Raw genomic sequence first — 8667 nt, 5'->3', positions numbered from 1 at the left:
TCCTATAACATCATGTCAGAAATTAACACATTGTGATGTGTCTTTCCATGGGAGAAAGTCTAATACAATGTGACGTCTCCATCTTATTAACTAATGTTAATATAATATAATGTTAACTAATGTTATATAATATTAGAGTTTCATTCAGTATGATGTTCTCCAGGCTGACTTCCACAAATATTGTATCATGTTAACTTCACAACCTGTTTACAGTATATGGCACACCATGGATGGCACCTTTTCTCTCTGCAAACTGGATTTCTAATATTATCCAACATTGTGATATATCCCACTTGAATGGACTCAGTGGTGGAATCATCACATTTACTTCCTACACAGATTTGAGAGACATCCATGTTCTTTCCATATAAGAAAGTTACAACCAGAAGTGACAGCTTACAATAATTTGCACAATTAAATAAAACTGCACATTAAATAAAACATTATGCCCACTGAATATTGGTGCCCCTGAATCTCAGGCTTGAACAGTTAGGACTGTCCAATCCACGCTCTTGGTAAAATGGCAAGCTACGCCTCAGGAGGCAATCACCTGATGGGAAATATAGGCTCCACTAGAACATTGAGTAAAAACACCCGCATAACCTTAACTTTGCCTTCTAAGTTACTGAGAAAACACAAACACAAACTCTGAGACAACTGTAACATCCTCAACAAACAACTTCAACTTGAATCAACCAAAAAGCATAGAATGCCTTACTCTTCATGGTATAATGACTGTGCTGATTCCACCTTAAAAAGGATGTGCTTTATACTCTTCTGATTAGACAAAGATCATTCAGACAAGAGCTCCCCCGACCCTTCATTAAGGATAAAAAATGAGAGTATTCATGTTTGCTGCTGGTGGCGCATAGGATGCAGTCTATTTTTGCTGACTCAGGGCTAAGGCCCAGAAATGCTATATAGACTCCTCTTTCTCCTCGCTTTCTCTTCATGGCTGAAATTTCAGCCTATGGGATAGAATAGTGGTTGCAGCCCCCTACACAAGTTGTTTGGCTATTGAGACCATTTGATCCATGTAATATGAAGGAAGAAAGCTCCTTTGGTAGCTTCCTTCCAAGATTTCCCCAAATGTGACTTTTTGCCCTGGCAAACAGAAGAACAAGAAACACTCCCTGGGCACCTATTCACCAGGCAGACCTCTCCTCATATATCCTGCAATATAGTGATTTAATACCATTGAGGGCCGATGCTAACGGTCAAGACTGGAGCCCATTCTACTATTTGAATCCATATGCCACCAATATTAGCACATACCAAGATCACGTACATACGATGACCTCCTTTGCAGATATCATTATATTGCAGCACTTTCCTAAAAAGAGTAAGGCTGAGTGTCATAGCAGTCACACTTGCTATCAGCTTTGTATGCATAAAACCAAACTCAGTGCTACATGATATTCCATCTACATTTTTGTTATTCCATCCGCATGCTGAATTTACAATGAACCCATTCATTGACTGCTCACATCTTATGAAAGAAGCTATTGAAGGGGTAATAGGAGGGTGATGGTGGTAGGGCTACTTTGTCAATGCAGTGGCTTTTCTAAATTTAAAATGTCTTAAGAAGCTCTGTAAAATAATCTCCCTCACATATACACCTTGTAAAGTCAGTAAGAAAGGAAAAAAGAAAATATGGGAAGCTGGCATCACCACCAGAGCCAAAATTATTATCTGAGTGCTTTATGTGTGCATACTTTCAAATATTGGGGTTTATTTTACCTTCAACTGTAACTCCTAAATGTCCTTAGTTTTGAATGGTATTTGATAGGGTGTACAGGGAGAGGAAGGGTTTCTAATTTTGTTTTGTAATTATAATTTTCCTGCAAGTTTTTAGGTTTGCTTCCAAATAGTTGATACATACTGTTAATCTCAAATTCTGAATATTTGTCTCGGGATAATATATATATATATATATATATATATATATATATATATATATATATTGTATTTGTCTTACAAAATTGTTTAATGATGTTTTTAAATCAAATATAGGGATATTAGTAAATGTACTCACTGCAGCTAACATGATACATAAGAATTTTGCTTATCTGTCAATAACTTTATCTTTGCCATAGGGTTAGAAATAAAAATGTATGGGAGAAGTAAATCATTTACAGCAACATGTACTTGAGGGACATAATTATGCATGAAAATGGCAGCTGTTTAGAATGGATTCTTTCTAACTTTTCATTCTCTTTCTTGCCTATAGGACTATTCTAAAATACATAAGCAGCTCCCATACACATGCCTGGAAATTTTCACATAGATAACAAATTAAATGTGCATATATTTGGGGCCTTTCACCCAGATAAAGCAACCTTCAGTGGCATACAGTCTTCCAAAAATACCCTCAAACATAACAGGTGCATCATTACTTGGAAAAAAAACACACAAAATAACTGTTTAAGACCAGACTGAATAACCAGGTAGGACAGAAATAACAATTGTGATACATAACCCCCAAAGGGCCATGGCGATGAACTAATGTATATGATCATGAGTTGAGATCAATGCTATACTGACCTATAGGTAAAGGTCACTTCACCATAGTAAGTTGAGAAATGCAAAAAGGAGAGGGGGAAACAAACAATGACAGTGTAAGATATTATTAAAGGGGTATCTCAGCATAGGGGTGGTAGGAAATGTTGTCCCTGGTAGGTGCTATAATGGTGGCCACTTGTGATGATGGAGAAGGTGATGGTGATGAGGAAGACAATGGATAACACTTCTGGCTTTTGAGCAGGAATGGTGTGAGTGTAGGGAAATATAGATGTACATTTCCTATCTATCTTGTGAAGCTGGTGTAAGTAATCTGAATAATAATTATAAGTACTCTGTATAATTATACACAATCTAACGATCAGGCAACACTGCCATTAATACTCACCGTCCAATATGTTCCAACAGTATTAAAATTGTTTCTTCCATTTCTTAAGAAGTGCCCCTATTTGCTGTATAGTTTTTCAAAGGTGCACTAAGTTATTTTGTATACTATGTACTCAAAAAACTGCTTTTCTTTCTTGGTGCAGTCTCAAATTGAGAACTGAAAGCACAATATTTTCAGTGAGTGATTGAACCTTGACAAAGAATATCCCCTTGAATGCTCAGTTTACATATCAGGGATCGGAAAAACACTCTCTGATCAGTGCAGAATGAGGTCCAGCCTCATGGACTTGATGATGTGTGCACTCTTGCAACAAGACCAATAGGAATCAGTCCTTAACTGAATTCTCTTTTCTTATTAACCATTGTTTAAGTTTGATGATCTTAAGAACCACCATTGGTATAGGGAGATATTTGTCTTTCAATTGAATTTGGTGTCTTAAATCCCATAGGGGCTTTTGAAAATCTCTCCCATAATTATCTAAGCTGACAAGAATCCTCCAGAATAATTAAAGAATTTACACATACTGTAAAATATGCAGATTAATGGATCTTCCCTGACCATAAAGCTACAATCACGTTCTTCCTGTCAAACAAAGATGTATGGACATATTTTATATATTTGGTTTAAAATAAACATTGAATGGAAATGAAATACTGATCTCAAGGCTAGATCCATACTTGCTGAATATTTTAAACAGAAGTACTATAGTATAACGGTAGCTAAAGAAGGCAGTAACTTACCATTGTATTTTGGCTGCCTGTCCCTTCAGCAAGACCAGTTTACCTATTATCTTTGGAGACTCTATTTTGCATGTTAATGGCCTTTGTTCTTCTCTCTCTCTCTCTCTCTCTGAATTGAGTGCTTGTAGACATGTCATATAGTTGATCTTCTAAATATCCTGTATACAACATAATACTCTCCATAGGTCGCAAACTTGCTTGAGACACTAATATAATCATGTTGAGTCTTAAATCCCCCATTAATCCTGCCATCTGAGCATGTTTCCCCAAAATGCTCTTGGCACTCCCCAAGAAAGTTACATGCAGGACATTTTTCAATGGTTCAATTTACTATTCAAGCTGATTAGAGAACACTTGATTTTCCTGAATAGTGCATATTAATAGCTAAACAACACCCTTGCTTCCCTGAGGAGCAGCATGGAGTAGAGATTCCCTACCAACACACAAAGAAATGCTCAAGGAAAATGAAACAGCTTGTTTTATCCTCTTCCTGCCTTTCTAATTTTGCCAACATCCATAGCCAAGCAGAATGAAAGAACAATGAATGAGAAAGACATCCAATGCAGAGAACAAAGAAAAGCAGAGGAAGAGCACTGATAGGAAGAGTTGATACAAAGCACTCCACATCTCTACAAAAATGCCCAGGTTTCTGTTTCACTGGCCCACCAGGCATTATATAATGTGCACATGTAGATATCTACAGTATGTATTCAGCTGCAGTTTTAAGTAAGATATTTGCATGATGCCCATCTCCATTGTATCTGATGCACTATTGTAGCTCAGGCTCTCAGCTGTATAGTGTACAAAATAGAAGTGGATTTGAAGTAACCATGTGACATCTTAAGCAAACTGATGCTCTGAAGGATTAAGCTCAGGTGTTGCAAAAGCCTGTGATACATACTGTTATGCTGGTCTGGGAACTTAGTAAACAGGGCATATGGAAATGCAAGCCTTGGGGGAGGCCTTCAAAGTGCTGTCCTCTAGCCATTTCTGTATGCATAAGACAAGGATTGACAGTAGAACTGGGCAACATGTGTTGTACACAATTTTTTTCACCAAAAAAATGCAGATTCAGATTCCCCAAAATATTTTACAAATTCTTATCAGAACCACCCCCACAAAAATCTAGAAGAAAAATGAAATTGTTTGCTTTTTTGCCCACGATGAAATATTTTGATTTCTCAATTCAGACTCATTTTGAATTTTACTTCAGTTTTATGTTTAAAAAGGTTAAAGCAGAGAAACAAAACATTACATTTTAGGCCACCCAAAATGTTTTGTTCTACTCAAAACAAGTTGTTGGACTTTTTCAGTTCACCACAATTAGATACATACTGAAAAATTTAGATTTTTCATTGTGGCCAGTAGTCAGAACTAGACAGTGTCAGGAAAGAGCATCAGGGAAAAACATAGGTGTGGGGAGCTGGAGTAAGGCAGAAAAGCAGCAATGGGGAGTAGCTGGGAGTCAGGATAAGGAGGACAGTAACCAGGGGCAAATAGGAACACAGGTTTCCAAGTCCAATAAGCAGCAGAGATACATAGTAGCAGTGAGCCAAGGTTTCCTCTAGACAACTCACTATTACTTTCTGGTTTATAAAGAGCTCCTTAGCAAAAATTGGGGGTGCTGGGATGTTTCCTGCAACTGGGAGCTGGGGGCGGGGGTGGAAATGCTATGAGATAGAACTTCACTTGTTCCCTTCTTATGTTACTGTCAGATGAGCTGCTGGCTGGAGGTCATGGTCTGAGCATGGCCTGTGGGGCAAGGTTTAAGGCTCACAATCCCATACACATTGAAGCAAAACCTCAGTCCTCTGGCTCTGGTTGTCAGACATCTTACACTAGCTTCAATGGCTACATTGCTTTTCCACTCCATCAGGGCACATGTGCTGGTTCTCATACTGATATCAGTGGGCCAGACCATAAACGAATATCAGCAAAGGCAAGCTAGCTCCAACTACAAGCTGCCAATATAAGTCCATTAAAAATCATTTAATTCTAAGTGTCCTCTCCCTATTAACATTTTAACATTTAAAGACATTTTAACACCAGACTTGAAAGAGAATCCTCTGAACTGTCATTCATGCTTAAATTTGACACTTTACACGTAGATCTTAACAAAGACACTAATTACCTTACCCATTACAAAGATACCTTCCCCAATTATCAGCTCTAATATCATTAGCTCACAAACATTTACCTCCCCTCCTCATCCCCCTTCTGTTCTGAAATTTGATTGGTCCTTTTCTTATGTGTTCATTTTTTTGATTGTATCCTTTGGTATGTATGGTCATGCCAATTTTCTTCCACTATTTGATCTGAGGAAGGTGGGTCTGGCCCATGAAAGCTCATCACCTAATAAACCATCTTGTTAGTCTTTAAAGTGCTACATAGTCCTGTTTTTTGTTTCAGCTAGACCAAACTAACACGGCTACATTTCTATCACGTCCTATTAAGGGCACTGGAAAATGGAAAGCACACAATGGAGAGTGGATAGGTTTGTTTGTATGTTGATACATTGTCAAAGATAATATTTAATAACCGTTATTGCGGGATACAATGATTTTGTTTGTGAATCCTGCTCTTAGATCTGTGTGTGGTTCTGGTAGCTCAATACCACTTTTGTTTCCACAAGAGTTGACACAGAAGCATAATAGTCCAATGAGACTGATGTCTGGTGTCTAGGATAGGAACTGTGTTTTGTTCTACAGAAACAGGAAACACTGACCATTCCTATAGTATGTTGTGGATACATGAATTCACACCATTCATTCTCTCTGCATTAGTTTGGTCAACACCATTAACAACCAGTGGAAAATGTTTCTAAGAAGAAAAAAAAACCATTGTCCTAGTAATAACCATAGTTACTATGGTGATCCTCTTAGCATATTTGTTTCATAACGAGTCTTGCCCTCTGAGGGTATGTCTACACTTGCACCCTAGTTCGAACTAGGGATGCAAATATAGACATTCGAAACAGTCAATGAAGCATGGATTTAAATATCCCGCGCTTCATTAGAATGATCTTGCTGGCGCGTTACTGTGCTCAACAGCTGTTTCAAAAGTGAAAGTGCATGCCGGGATTCATTAGTTTGAACCAAACCCCTTGGTTCGAACTAACATTACTCCTCATTTTTTGCACTAGGGTGCAATTGTAGACATACCCTTAGAGGCCCTATAATAAGGAATGTTTATAACTGTCATCATGCCTCCTCCTAACTTCTGTTCTTTCTTTCTTGTTCTGGAACAGGATCTACACCAGACTGTGCTTTTCAATTGTGGATGTTTTGGGTGCTACCTCTGCTAACATGCACAGTTTTTGAGCAGATTCAGAAAATCAGGTTTCAACTTTCACTAGATGCCATCTCTGTATGTCGTTTTCCCTTTTCTGCGGCTCTGCATTCAACTCTCTAAAAGTTCAGGTTTTCACTTTCTCTCAAAAAACCCCACACAAATACATTTAAGAAATTGCATCTGAAAGCCACCATATAAAATAAACTGTATTTGCATGATATGAGAACACACTATTCTTGTGAGGGAAAGAACGAAAATTTCCTCTATGGAAGATACATTCCTAGGACAGGATTTTCTCCTCATTTTCCCAGAGCAGTCACGGACTGATGAAAGCCACCTTATCTCTCTCGATTTTGTCCTTTGTGCATTGTGTTAGCTAAATCTTCCCTCATGACAACCTCAGGAAAATCTCAGACTGAAATTTTGTGCCCAATTGAAATACATTCTAGTTATGCCCCTATAATCCTACATTATAATACTTATCTCTTTCACCACCTTTGAGATGTACATATTTACTGTATCTTCAAAGTCCCATACCAAAAATTAATACGATCCCGTAAAACATTTGAAGAACAAAAAAGACTAGTTTTGACATGAAGGAACACCTGTAAGCTAATCATTTGCCCTGCAGATGTGTCCATCATTTAGTGCTTGCAAAAACTTTCTATTTTATGTGCTTTCATTAATGTCAGATGAACCCAATGAAGGGACTTGACAGGCACATTCAGTTCCAAACCAGGCTTGTTTCATAGCCTGCAACCTCAAATTATTTCCAGGCTTTTTCATATGTCAACCTTTGTAAACGCATGTATAGATAACAGCAAATATCAGAGTTTTGACTGAGCTAGGATTACCACTCTCAGCACAGCTCTTTGAAATGTTCATGTTTATGCTACATAAATAATGTATGTTCTGTTTCTTTAAAAAAACAAATTTTGTTTAATGCCTTGCAATGGGTGAAACTGTGTGTGTGAGAGAAAGGGCTTTCTGCCACCCCCGTTGGTATATATGATTAGAGCTTTAAAAATTAAAGATTAATAGAATGCTTTTGACAAAAGTGGGTCATGGGGAATTTCAGGGAGTACTATGTTCTTTCAACCATTTTTGTCCATTTTAACACTCACATAATACTCCCCCAAAATATTTAGAGTTCAAGTTTAGACACTGAAAATGTTATACACATTTACTATAACATATTTAGAGCAATATTAGAAGCAATGGGCCAAATATTGTAGACACAGAGCTGCTCCTTCTTTTCTTGTTTAATTCGAGTAATTTCAATCAACAACCTCCATTTAAGCAGGGAGGAAAACATTGTTTGTTTACTATTGTGTGTATGAATTAGGCCAGGGATGAGGGCTGACTTAGAAGAAAGATTCCTATTGACTTCAATGGGCTTTGGGAATTCAAAATCCTGACAGGTGCTGAAGATTTGACACACAAAAATTTGCATTGGTTATGCAGCTGTTACGAACATAAAGAACAGTATCAGCACAAATCATATGTCAGATCTGGCAAAGTATGAGATCCCTAGTGAGGACAAAAAAAGTGTCCAGTGTTTGTTTTTAATGCCAGTGTCAATTTTCTGTAGATGAGTTCAGGTTTTGAAGCCCTTACAATATTCTGGCTTACTAAATTATATTATCTACATTATATAGTCTACTTGTATGGTATTTAAATCTGATGGTCACACAAGCATACTTACAATTATTTCAGATTTTCTGTATC

The sequence above is a fragment of the Pelodiscus sinensis genome, chromosome 6 (assembly GCF_049634645.1).
Source record: "Pelodiscus sinensis isolate JC-2024 chromosome 6, ASM4963464v1, whole genome shotgun sequence".
Lineage (NCBI taxonomy): Eukaryota > Metazoa > Chordata > Testudines > Trionychidae > Pelodiscus > Pelodiscus sinensis.
Note: the sequence above shows the minus strand (reverse complement) of the source record.